Raw genomic sequence first — 14581 nt, forward strand, 5'->3', positions numbered from 1 at the left:
AGATTTTGGGTGCCCCTGTAGTCCGGTGGCAGTGCTCTTCCGGGAAAGGCCACTTCCCCCGCCAAAAGCGCTGCTCGCTCTTGAGTTTACAGACAGACTATACCGTATGCACAAGTCGCATCGTCCCTGAGCGTTCAGCAGCACGTTGAGCTCGGCACGCTCAACGTTAACGTTCAACAGCACGGTCCGTGTGCCGACGGCCTTAGAGGCGGCTCAGCCTCCTGAGACGTCATCCGCGTCCTGCCGCGGTCGCCACTCCGCCGTCCTGGGCGACGCGACCCCGGGTGACCCGCGCCCCCGTCGGCGGCGCTGCGGAGACAGACGCGCCGCGCGGCGAGGCCCCCGCTGGCGCTGCCGCCCGCCCGCCACAATAGGCTTTTCCGCGAACGGCCATTCACAGCGGGAACAACGGGCACGGCTTCGGGGAAACACATTAAGCGCCGACAAAAGAGGAAGGAGGCAGCGGCCGAGCGCCGCGGCCTACAGCCGAGCCGAGCCGTGCCAATGCTCCGCGGTTCGACGCCCGGCCCAACGTGTCTGCTGCGACCGCACCTAGTCTGGCGACTGCAAACGTACGCAGTCTACAGAAATCAGGTCCACTAGGAAAACGTCGGTTTCGTTTCGGCACTAGGGCAAGCTGCAGGACTCGGAAGAAAGAATAGTCTCCAGAGGAACGGAAGGTTCCCTGTGTGTGTGTGTGTGTGTGTGTGTGTGTGTGTGTGTGTGTGGTTTGAGGTTTTCGGGCGCTAAACAGCGTGGCCATCAGCGCCCAAACGCACAGAAACAGGAACACATGCAGTGAAGGGACGAAGACGGACACCGAACAAGGAGAACGGCTGAAAGACACAGACCTGACGCAGTTCCAAATCCTCACAAACAGAGGCAAAACAAGTGGATAGGAAATGCACTAAAAAGGAAAGGAAACACAAGGAAAAGAGAACAGAAATCGAAGTGAAACAAGTAGGTAATCGTGACTGGCGGACCTCTTACCTAAAGCCTGGGTGAGCCAGTCACCCAGCAGCACATTAAAATCCTCTCCCTAAAATCCGAGGCAACAAATTGGACAGGACACAAAACCGTAACACCTTAACCACAGTCGTTGCGTCGTCTTGCAAAATAGAGGGCAAATCCGGTGGCAAGGAAACCACCGCCCTCTGGTCAGACAATAAAGGACAGTCAAGTAAAATGTGGCGGACAGTAATCTAGACGCCACAAGCACTGCAGATTGGGGGGTCCTCCCGCCGGAGTAAAAAACCGTGCGTTAAAGGACTGTGCCCGATGCGGAGGCGAGTGAGGAGAACCTCATCCCGCCTGCATGACTGGTAGGACGTACGCCATGGCCGCGTGGTGGCCTTGACCAGACGCAGCTTACCGACTGCCAGCCACTCCTCTTCCCATTGACGCATAACACGAACACGCAAAATGGAGGTAACAGCATGGAGGGGGACGGCACATTCAACAACGTGAGGGAGGGTACATGCATCTTTGGCAGCCACATCCGCCAGTTCGTTTCCCCTAATTCCCACGTGCCCTGGCACCCAGCAGAAAGAAACCTCCTTCCCCTGCCGTTGCAGGTGGAGTAGGGCATCGTGGATGTTCTGGACGACCGTATCCGCTGGGTACAAGTGTTGCATGGTCTGAAGGGCACTCAGGGAGTCAGAACAGATGAGAAACTTAAGACTGGGAGCACATCTCACCTGCTCCAATGCCCGCAAGATCGCAAACAATTCGGCATCAAAGATGGTAAACGCTGCAGGAAGCCGTAACTTGACGACCCGATCAGGGAAAACAACAGCACAACCAACAGCCCCCCTTCTAACAGCCATGTACCGCAAGTCTCTAGGGGAACGGAAGGTTCCAAATGATTGCAAAAGAGCACAGGTAGTCCCAGTCTTCAAGGAGGGTCGTCGAGCAGATGCGCAAAACTATAGACCTATATCTCTGACGTCGATCTGTTGTAGAATTTTAGAACACGTTTATTGCTCGCGTATCATGACGTTTCTGGAAGCCCAGAATTTACTCTGTAGGAATCAACATGCAATCCGGAATCAGCGACAGTGTGAGACCCAACTCGCTTTATTTGTTCATGAGACCCAGAAAATATTAGATACAGGCTCCCAGGTAGATGCTATTTTTCTTGACTTCCGGAAGGCGTACGATACAGTTACTCAGTGTCGCCTGATAAACAAAGTAAGAGCCTAAGGAATAACAGACCAGCTGTGTGACTGGATTGAAGAGTTTTTAGCAAACAGAACACAGCATGTTGTTCTCAATGGAGAGACGTCTACAAACGTTAAAGTAACCTCTGGCGTGCCACAGGGCAGTGTGTATCGGACTACTGCTTTTCACAATATATACACTCCTGGAAATTGAAATAAGAACACCGTGAATTCATTGTCCCAGGAAGGGGAAACTTTATTGACACATTCCTGGGGTCAGATACATCACATGATCACACTGACAGAACCACAGGCACATAGACACAGGCAACAGAGCATGCACAATGTCGGCACTAGTACAGTGTATATCCACCTTTCGCAGCAATGCAGGCTGCTATTCTCCCATGGAGACGATCGTAGAGATGCTGGATGTAGTCCTGTGGAACGGCTTGCCATGCCATTTCCACCTGGCGCCTCAGTTGGACCAGCGTTCGTGCTGGACGTGCAGACCGCGTGAGACGACGCTTCATCCAGTCCCAAACATGCTCAATGGGGGACAGATCCGGAGATCTTGCTGACCAGGGTAGTTGACTTACACCTTCTACAGCACGTTGGGTGGCACGGGATACATGCGGACGTGCATTGTCCTGTTGGAACAGCACGTTCCCTTGCCGGTCTAGGAATGGTAGAACGATGGGTTCGATGACGGTTTGGATGTACCGTGCACTATTCAGTGTCCCCTCGACGATCACCAGTGGTGTACGTCCAGTGTAGGAGATCGCTCCCCACTCCATGATGCCGGGTGTTGGCCCTGTGTGCCTCGGTCGTATGCAGTCCTGATTGTGGCGTTCACCTGCACGGCGCCAAACACGCATACGACCATCATTGGCACCAAGGCAGAAGTGACTCTCATCGCTGAAGACGACATGTCTCCATTCGTCCCTCCATTCACGCCTGTCGCGACACCACTGGAGGCGGGCTGCACGATGTTGGGGCGTGAGCGGAAGACGGCCTAACGGTGTGCGGGCCGCAGCCCAGCTTCATGGAGACCGTTGCGAATGGTCCTCGCCGATACCCCAGGAGCAAAAGTGTCCCTAATTTGCTGGGAAGTGGCGGTGCAGTTCCCTACGGTACTGCGTAGGATCCTACGGTCTTGGCGTGCATCCGTGCGTCGCTGCGGTCCGGTCCCAGGTCGACGGGCACGTGCACCTTCCGCCGACCACTGGCGACAACATCGATGTACTGTGGAGACCTCACGCCCCACGTGTTGAGCATTCGGCGGTACGTCTACCCGGCCTCCCGCATGCCCACTATACGCCCTCGCTCAAAGTCCGTCAACTGCACATACGGTTCACGTCCACGCTGTCGCGGTATGCTACCAGTGTTGAAGACTCCGATGGAGCTCCGTATGCCACGGCAAACTGGCTGACACTGACGGCGGCGGTGCACAAATGCTGCGCAGCTAGCGCCATTCGACGGCCAACACCGCGGTTCCTGGTGTGTCCGCTGTGCCGTGCGTGTGATCATTGCTTGTACAGCCCTCTCGCAGTGTCCGGAGTAAGTATGGTGGGTCTGACACACCGGTGTCAATGTGTTCTTTTTTCCATTTCCAGGAGTGTATAAATGACCTAGTAGATAGTGTCAGAAGTTCCATGCGACTTTTCGCGGATGATGCTGTAGAATACAGAGAAGTTGCAGCAACAGAAAATTGCGGCAAAATGCAGGAAGATCTGCAGTGGATAGGCACTTGGTGCAGGGAGTTATAACTGACCCTTAACATAGACAAATATAATGTATTGCGAATACATAGAAAGAAGGATCCTTTATTGTATGATTATACGAGGTGCATTCAAGTTCTAAGGCCTCCGATTTTTTTTCTCCGGACTGGAAAGAGATAGAAACATGCACGTTGTTTTAAATTGAGGCCATGTTCATTGTCAATACGTCCCAGAGATGGCAGCACCATACGGCAGATGGAATTTTACCGCCAGCGGCGAGAATGAGAACTGTTTTAAATACTTAAAATGCCGTCGTTTTCCTTACTTGAACAGCGTGTAATCATTCGTTTTCTGAATTTGCGTGGTGTGAAACCAGTTGAAATTCATCGACAGTTGAAGGAGACATGTGGTGATGGAGCTATGTATGTGTCGAAAGTGCGTTTGTGGGTGCGACAGTTTAATGAAGGCAGAACATCGTGTGACAACAAACCGAAACAACCTCGGGCTCGCACAAGCCGGTCTGACGACATGATCGAGAAAGTGGAGAGAATTGTTTTGGGGGTCGCCGAATGACTGTTGAGTAGATCACCTCCAGAGTTGGCATTTCTGTGGGTTCTGTGCACACAATCCTGCATGACGTCCTGAAAATGCGAAAAGTGTCATCCATGTGTGCGTGTGTGTGTGGTTTGAGGTTTTCGGGCGCTAAACAGCGTGGTCATCAGCGCCCAAACGCATAGCAACAGGAACACATCCAGTGAAGGGACAAAGACGGACACCGAACAAGGAGAACGGCTAAAAGACACAGACCTGACGCAGTTTCAAATCCTCACATACAGAGGCAAAACAAGAGGAGAAGAAATGCACTAAAAGAGGAAAGGAAACACAAGGAAAAGAGAACAGAAATCGAAGTGAAACAAGTAGGTAATCGTGACTGGCGGACCTCTTACCTAAAGCGTGGGTGAGCCAGTCACCCAGCAGCACATTAAAATCCTCTCCCTAAAATCCGAGGCAACAAATTGGACAGGACACAAAACCGTAAGACCTTAACCACAGTCGTTGCGTCGTCTTGCAAAATAGAGGGCAAATCCGGTGGCAAGGAAACCACCGCTCTCTGGTCAGACAATAAAGGACAGTCAAGTAAAATGTGGCGGACCGTAATCTGGACGCTACAAGCACTGCAGATTGGGGGGTCCTCCCGCCGGAGTAAAAAACCTTGCGTTAAGGGACTGTGCCCGATGCGGAGGCGAGTGAGGAGAACCTCATCCCACCTGCATGACTGGTAGGACGTACGCCATGGCCGCGTGGTAGCCTTGACCAGACGCAGCTTATTTTCACCGACTGCCAACCACTCCTCTTCCCATTGACGCATAACACGAAAACGCAAAAGGGAGGTAACAGCATGGAGGGGGACGGCACATTCAACAACGTGAGGGAGGGAACATGCATCTTTGGCAGCCACATCCGCCAGTTCGTTTCCCCTAATACCCACGTGCCCCGGCACCCAGCAGAAAGAAACCTCCTTCCCCTGCTGTTTCAGGTGGAGTAGGGCATCATGGATGTTCTGGACGACCGTATCCGCTGGGTACAAGTTTTGCATGGTCTGAAGGGCACTCAGGGAGTCAGAACAGATGAGAAACTTAATACTGGGAGCACATCTCATCTGCTGCAATGCCCGCAAGATCGCAAACAATTCGGCATCAAAGATGGTAAACGCTGCAGGAAGCTGTAACTTGAAGACTCGATCAGGGAAAACAACAGCACAACCAACAGCCCCCCTTCTAACACCCGTGTACCGCAAGTCTCTAGAGGAACTGAAGGTTCCAAATGATTGGAAAAGAGCACAGGTAGTCCCAGTCTTCGAGGAGGGTCGTCGAGCAGATGCGCAAAACTATAGACCTATATCTCTGACGTCGATCTGTTGTAGAATTTTAGAACACGTTTATTGCTCGCGTATCATGTCTTTTCTGGAAACCCAGAATCTACTCTGTAGGAATCAACATGGAATTCGGAATCAGCGATAGTGTGAGACCCAACTCGCTTTATTTGTTCATGAGACCCAGAAAATATTAGATACAGGCTCCCAGGTAGATGCCATTTTCCTTGACTTCCGGAAGTCGTTCGATACAGTTCCGCACTGTCGCCTGATAAACAAAGTAAGAGCCTACGGAATATCAGACCAGCTGTGTGACTGGAGTGAAGACTTTTTAGCAAACAGAACACAGCATGTTGTTCTCAATGGAGAGACGTCTACAGACGTTAAAGTAACCTCTGGCGTGCCACAGGGCAGTGTGTATGGGACCACTGCTTTTCACAATATATATAAATGAACTAGTAGAGAGTGTCAGAAGTTCCATGCGACTATTCTCGGATGATGCTGTACTATACAGAGAAGTTGCAGCAACAGAAAATTGCGGCAAAATGCAGGAACATCTGCAGTGGATAGGCACTTGGTGCAGGGAGTTATAACTGACCCTTAACATAGACAAATATAATGTATTGCGAATACATAGAAAGAAGAATCTTTTATTGTATGATTATACAAGGTGCATTCAAGTTCTAAGGCCTCCGATTTCTTTTCTCCGGACTGGAAAGAGATAGAAACATGCACATTGTTTTAAAATGAGGCCGCGTTCATTCTCAATACGTCCCAGAGATGGCAGCACCGTACGGCAGATGGAATTTTACCGCCAGCGGCGAGAATGAGAACTGTTTTAAACACTTAAAATGGTGACGTTTTCCTTACTTGAACAGCGTGTAATCATTTGTTTTCTGAATTTGCGTGGTGTGAAACCAATTGAAATTCATCGACAGTTGAAGGAGACATGTGGTGACGGAGTTATGGATGTGTCGAAAGTGGATTCGTGGGTCCAACAGTTTAATGAAGGCAGAACATCATGTGACAACAAACCGAAACAATCTCGGGCTCGCACAAGCCGGTCTGACGACATGATCGAGAAAGTGGAGAGAATTGTTTTGGGGGACTGTTGAACAGATCACCTCCAGCGTTGGCATTTCTGTGGGTTCTGTGCACACAATCCTGCATGACGTCCTGAAAATGCGAAAGGTGTCATCCAGGTGGGTGCCACGAATGCCGACGGACGACCACATGGCTGCCCGTGTGGCATGTTGCCAAGCAATGTTGACACGCAACGACAACATGAATGGGACTTCTTTTCGTCGGTTGTGACAATGGATGAGACGTGGATGCCATTTTTCAATCCAGAAACAAAGCACCAGTGAGCTCAATGGAAGCACACAGATTCACCACCACCAAAAAAATTTCGGGTAACCGCCAGTGCTGAAAAAATGATGGTGTCCATGTTCTGGGACAGCGAGGGCGTAATCCTTACCCTTTGCGTTCCAAAGGGCACTACGGTAACAAATTCCTTCCCGCACTGCAACAAAAACGTCCAGGAAGGGCTGCGCATGTGCTGTTTCACCAAGGCAACGCCCCCGCACATCGAGCTAACGTTACGCAATAGTTTCTTCGTGATAACAACTTTGAAGTGATTCCTCATGCTCCCTACTCACCTGACCTGGCTCCTAGTGACTTTTGGCTTTTTCCAACAATGAAAGACACTCTCCGTGGCCGCACATTCACCAGCCGTGCTGCTATTGCCTCAGCGATTTTCCAGTTTTCAAAACAGACTCCTAAAGAAGCCTTCGACGCTGCCATGGAATCATGGCGTCAGCGTTGTGAAAAATGTGTACGTCTGCAGGGCGATTACGTTGAGAAGTAACGCCAGTTTCATCGTTGTCGGGTGAGTAGTTAATTAGACAAAAAAAAAAAATCGGAGGCCTTAGAACTTGAATGCACCTCGTATGATAGCGGAACAAACACTGGTAGCAGTTACTTCTGTAAAATATCTGGGAGTATGCGTGCGGAACTATTTGAAGTGGAATGATCATATAAAATTAATTGTTGGTAAGGCGGGTACCAGTTTGAGATTCATTGGGAGAGTCCCTAGAAAATGTAGTCCATCAACAAAGGAGGTGGCTTACAAAACACTCGTTCGACCTATATTTGAGTATTACTCATCAGTGTGGGATCCGTACCAGGTCGGGTTGACAGAGGAGATAGAGAAGATCCAAAGGAGAGCGGAGCGTTTCGTCATAGGATTATTTGGTAAGCGTGATAGCGTTACGGAGATGTTTAGCAAACTCAAGTGGCAGACTCTGCAAGAGAGACGCTCCGTATTGTGGTGTAGCTTGCTGTCCAGGTTTCGAGAGGGTGCGTTTCTGGATGAGGTATCGAATATATTGCTTCCCCCTACTTATACCTCCCGAAGAGATCACGAATGTAAAATTAGAGAAATTCGAGCGCGCACGGAGGCTTTCCGGCAGTCGCTCTTCCCGCGAACCATCCCTGTCTGGAACAGGAACGTAAAGTGCCCTCCGCCACACATCGTTGGGTGGCTTGCGGAGTATAAATGTAGATGTAGATGTAGATGTACCTCATGGTTTCCAGTACATTCGTTACAAATCACCTCGAAAAAACGGTTTCTTGACACACAGTCAACAAGGGTTCAGAAAACATAGTTCTTGTGGAACACAACTAGCTCTTTACCGGCACAAAGTGTTGAGTGCTATCGACAAGGGAATGCCAATTGTTCCCGTATTTCTGGATTTATCGGAAGGATTTGACACTGTACCACAGAAGCGACTTGTAGTGCAATTGCGTGCCTATGGAATATCGATCAGTTATGTGACTGGATTCGTGATTTCCTGTCAGAGAGGTCACAGTTCGTAGACATCATCAACAGCCAGTTCTATCACTTAATGATGTGGCCTCTTTCAGTCGGCGTGTAACAAAGCATCCCAGTAACATCTTCCATTTCTTCGGATCCTGAGCTCCCTGTTGCCAATTGAATCCCACTGCCTTCCTTATTTCGCTGTCCCATCTATCTGGTGGTCTTACTCTAGGTCTTTTTTGGTAAACTCGGCTCCAGTCTAGGACTTATTTATACCATCTACCATCTTTTGTTCGAGCAACATGAGCAGCCCACTGCCATTTCAATGTATTCACTCTTTCCATTATGTGGGTGACCTTCGTTGCTCGTCTTATTTCAACTGCTCTCTTCCTGCCCTTTTTCGTGTAACCCAACACAGATCTTCCTATTCCTCTCTGGGTTACTGTTAGCTTCCTAACAATGAACTCGTATGGCTATTTTAACTACGGAAGATTTTACCTTACTGTCACACATCATGACTCAAAGGTGAGAAGCATAATCGCCATGCTTGCTTCAGAGCGGATTGGCACCATAACTTTCCAGGCCGCCCTAACATGGGGTACAGACACCTTCGGAAGGCCGCTCCTCTGGAGTACAGAATCCGCCTATGCATGAGAAGTATAGGTTGGAAAATGAAAGACCCCCAGCCCTCGAAACCTAATAGCGTCATGGTCGGGAAAGAACAAGAGTTGGCCGAGGATTGCCAGATAGGAAAGATAAAAGTGAGGAGCCTGGAATAAGTAAGTGGAAGCAATGCCAAGACTCAGCATGGGGCCCCGTGGTCGCCAGCCACGTACTCACTAGGTGCGAGTAATTGACGGAAAGTCAGCGAGTAAAACGGAAATGATTTCTGGAGTTCCCCAGGGTAGTGTTCTAGGCCCTTTGCTGTTTCTTATCTATATAAATGAAAATCTGAGCAGCCGTATTAGGTCGTTTGCAGATGACGCTGTCATTTATCGACTGGTAAAGCCATTAGAAGACCAAAACAAATTGCAAAACGTTTTACAAAAGATATATGTATGTTGCGAAAATTGGAAATTGATCCTAAATAACGAAAAGTGTGAGGTCATCCAGTTAAGTGCTACAAGGAATCCGTTAAACTTAGGTTCCACTATAAATCAGTCAAATCTAAAGGCCGCAAAATTCAACTAAATACCTAGGATTTTCTGTTCCGAAGAACTAGAATTGGAAGGAGCACATAGAACATTTTGTGTGGAAGGCTAACCAAAGACAGCATTTTATTTGCAAGACACTTAGGAAATGTTACAGATCTACTAAGGAGACGGCCTACACTAGGCTTGTCCGTCCTCTTTTGGAATACTATTGCGCGGTGTGGGATCCCTACCAGGTAGGATAGATACAGTACATCGATAAAGTTCAAAGAAGGGCAGCACGTTTTGTGTTATCGCGGGATAGGGGAGAGAATGTTACTGAAATGATACTGGATTTGAGATGGACATTTTTAAAACAAAGGCGTTTTTCATTGCGGAACAATTTTCTCACAAAGTTCCAATCACCAACTCTGTCCTCCACAAAACATTTTGTTGACGCCGACCTGCATAGAGAGAAACGATCACCATGATAAAACAAAGGAAACCAGAGCTCGTGCGGAAAGACATAGGTGTTCTTTCTTGCCGCGCGCTCTACGATATTGGAATAACAGAGAATTGTGAACATGATCCGATGAACCATCTGCCAGGCACTTAAATGTGGTTTACAGAGTGTCCATGTAGATGTAGATGTAGATCTCGATACTGACACTTCGGTACTTGATCCTTTAGAGCAGGTGTCGTTCTGGATAATCCTAGGAATAATTTATTACATTTTTATTAATTGCCCAAAACTTTGACTGCACGACTTACAGCAAGCCTGTTTGGCTGATGAAAGGATTGACAACATTGTAGCAAGGCAGTAAAAGACGAGCTAGGGAAGGAAAATAGGATTTAGAGATGGAAAAACTGAGTATAACCATTTGGCTGTAGAATCTTGCTCGCTTGTCTCAAGATTTTTCACGTGTGGACGGTCTCGCCGCCTAAAATCAAACACTTCACAATTCACAGAAGATCAAGAGCACCCTGATTCCTCTCATTTTCCACTCTTCGGTTGCCCCCATTTATCCATTTAACGACCAGTTTAGTAAAATGGAGCACCATTCAAATTTATTCACACTTACGGCATAGTTACAGGCTTTACGTGAAGTGTCGGTCTTCTCCAGCCCTTTTCAGACATCCCAAAAAACTGTACAGCGTGTCTCCAGAGGCCGGCCGGGGTGGCCAAGCGGTTCTAGGCGCTACAGTCTGGAACCGCGCAACCGCTACGGTCGCAGCTTCGAATCCTGCCTCGGGCACGGATGTGTGTGATGTCCTTAGGTTAGTTAGGTTTAAGTAGTTCTAAGTTCTAGGGGACTGATGACGTTAGAAGTTGTTCCATAGTGCTCAGAGCCATTTGAACCATTTTTTTTTTGTCTCCGGAGGAATGGTCAATATTGGGTGATATGACAGAAACGACTATTGGAAGCAAACAGGTCCAGTAAAAGCTGTTTTGTCAAAAATTGACATTTTGTGCTCGTCGCTGTTTACAAAATACAGTTTGCCTCTTACATAGAAAATTACAGCAACCAGCCACTTTTTACAAAGCCATTTATTTATTTAAACAGCGCCGCTGCCAGTTTTGACAGGTTCATCTTCAGACGGCTAGTTCACGTTTTACATTATATTTCGCCTTTTGTTTCCCTAACTGACGAAACTTCCTTGGTGTGGTGGTGCCCTACAACTGAAACAAGATGTGCGACAACGTCGTTTTAACTGTAACTGTGCCTCACAACGATTTTAAGTGATGTAAACAAATTGTTATTATTGAAAGGAAGATGTTTCGGCTACTTACGATGAAGAATCCGCGCCATTATATACCAGTGAAGGCTGCTTATCGTCCTGCAGCAGCGTAAACACTTCTTTGTGTATACATAGGCAAATAACGTAAAGCAACAATCACATACTAAGAAGTTTCATTACATGGAGGTATGCATACAAAGTTGGAGATATTACAACTATAACAATGCCAAAGACTTCCACTCTCAGAGATATTTCATTATGTATGTGACAGTAGAAATTTACAAATTGCTAATATTGCGTTACTTACTATTTACAGTGAAAGATAACTGATTAAAATTAAGATAAACAAATAAAGTAGGCTGCTATAAAGTGTTACTGCAGTGATATTACGTAAATATTATGGTATACATTGGAACAAAAGTAAATGATAAGGGCAAATTGTCAGTCTCTTCAAGCAAATTCATAAGTATACCTTTCTCACCATGGTGCAATACTTGTACATGGTCTTCAATGCTCTTTATTCCATGACTGACAGTAGTTGTGTGCATGGCAAACGTGGATTTGGGGAAACAAAAGGTGAAATCTAATGTAAAACGTGAACAAGCCATCTGAAGATGAACCTGTCGGTTCCAAAACCGGTAACGGCGCTCTTTAAATAAATAAATAGCATTGCAAAAAGTGTGTGGCTGGTGTTATCTTGTATATAAGAGTCAGCCTATAAGCCCAGTAAACATACCTTAAATGCTATGAGCATTTGTTCATCTTTGCTGCTGTGATATACATCACCTCCACTGAGTAACGCGTAATACAATACCAAAAGGAAATTTTTAAATGTGTTTTATTTTTATTAACAGTATTCTTTTTACGTTGATAACGTAATGCTGTATAAATAGGGTACAGAACCTGAAAACGTAGCCCAATCTTAGCAACGCTAACGCATTTTCCGTAATGTTTACATAGAGGGAAAGGGTACTTTATCGGTACTACAATACACTTAAATAATACAAATTTCATTAATTGTCCTTGATTTCTCCTGGGACAGCCTGTATGTTAATCACTAGGTGAATAATTAAATTACAAGGGGCGATCAAAATGTAGGTCTAGGAATCCTGAATACTTGGTTGCCTAGACAAACAATAAAACAACTCGTATTAATGAGTTTTATGAACTCCATTTTAGGGGACAGAAATGAAAGAGGAAGCCGCCTGGTAGAATTTTGCACAGAGCATAACTTAATCATAGCTGACACTTGGTTCAAGAATCATAAAAGGAGGTTGCATACATGGAAGAATCCTGGAGATACTAGAAGGTATCAGATGGATTATATAATGGTCAGACAGAGATTTAGGAACCAGGTTTTAAACTGTAAGACTTTTCCAGGGGCAGATGTGGACTCTGAACACAATCTATTGGTTATGAACTGTAGATTAAAACTGAAGAAACTCGCAGAAAGGTGGGAATTTAAGGAGATGGGACCTGGATAAACTGAAAGAACCAGAGGTTGTACAGAGTTTCAGGGAGAGCACAAGGGAGCAATTGACAGGAATGGGGGAAAGAATTACAGTAGAAGAAGAATGGGTAGCTTTGAGGTATGAAATAGTGAAGGCAGCAGAGGATCAAGTGGGTAAAAAGACGAGGGCTGGTAGAAATCCTTGGGTAACAGAAGAAATATTGAATTTAATTGATGAAAGGAGAAAATATAAAAACGCAGTAAATGTAGCAGGCAAAAAGCAATAAAAACGTCTCAAAAATGAGATCGACAGGAAGTGCAAAATCGCTAAGCAGGGATGGCTAGAGGACAAATGTAAGGATGTAGAGGCTTATCTCACTACGGGTAAGATAGATACTGCCTACAGGAAAATTAAAGAGACCTTTGGAGAAAAGAGAACCGCTTGTATGAATTTCAAGAGTTCCGATCGAAACCCAGTTATAAGCAAAGAAGGGAAAGCAGAAAGGTGGAAGGAGTATATAGAGGGTCTATACAAGGGCGATGTACTTGAGGACAATATTATGAAAATGGAAGAGGATGTAGGTACAGATCAAATGGGAGATACTATACTGCGTGAAGAGTTTGACAGAGCACTGAAAGACCTGAGTCGAAACAAGGCAACCGGAGTAGACAACATTCCATTGGAACTACTGACGGCCTTGGGAGAGACAGTCCTGAAAAAACTCTACCATCTGGTGAGCAAGATGTATGAGACAGGCGAAATACCCTCAGACTTCAAGAAGAATATAATAATTCCAATCCCAAAGAAAGCAGGTGTTGACAGATGTGAGAATTACCGAAATATCAGTTTAATAAGTCACAGCTGCAAAATACTAACGCGAATTCTGGTAGAAGCTGACCCCGGGGAAGATCAGTTTGGATTCTGTAGAAATGTTGGAACACGTGAGGCAATACTGACCCTACAACTTATGTTAGAAGAAAGATTAAGAAAAGGCAAACCTACCTTTCTAGCATTAGTAGACTTAGAGAAAGCTTTTGACAATGTTGACTGGAATACTCTATTTCAAATTCTAAAGGTGGCAGGGGTAAAATACAGGGAGCGAAAGGCTATTTACAATTTGTACAGAAACCAGATGGCAGTTATAAGAGTGAGGCACATGAAAGGAAAGCAGTGGTTGCGAAGGGAGTGAGAAAGGGTTGTAGCCTATCCCCGATGTTATTAAATCTGTATATTGAGCAAGCGGCGAAGGAAACAAAAGAAAAATTCGGAGTAGGAATTAAGATCTATGGAGAAGAAATAAAAACTTTGAGATTCGCCGATGACATTGTAATTCTGTCAGAGACATCAAAGGACTTGGAAGAGCAGTTGAACGGAATGGACAGTGTCTTGAAAAGAGGATATAAGATGAACATCAACAAAAACGAAACGAGGATAATGGAATGTAGTCGAATTAAGTCGGGTGATGCTGAGGGAATTAGATTAGGAAATGAGACACTGAGAGTAGTAAAGGAGTTTTGCTCTTTGGGGAGCAAAATAACTGATGATGATCGAAGTAGAGAGGATATAAAATGTAGACTGGCAATGGCAAGGAAAGCGTTTCTGAAGAAGAGAAATTTGTTAACATCGAGTATTGATTTAAGTGTCAGGAAGTCGTTTCTGAAATTATTTGTATGGAGTGTAGTCATGTATGGA

Source organism: Schistocerca cancellata, chromosome 7, assembly GCF_023864275.1.
Source record: "Schistocerca cancellata isolate TAMUIC-IGC-003103 chromosome 7, iqSchCanc2.1, whole genome shotgun sequence".
Taxonomy (NCBI): domain Eukaryota; kingdom Metazoa; phylum Arthropoda; class Insecta; order Orthoptera; family Acrididae; genus Schistocerca; species Schistocerca cancellata.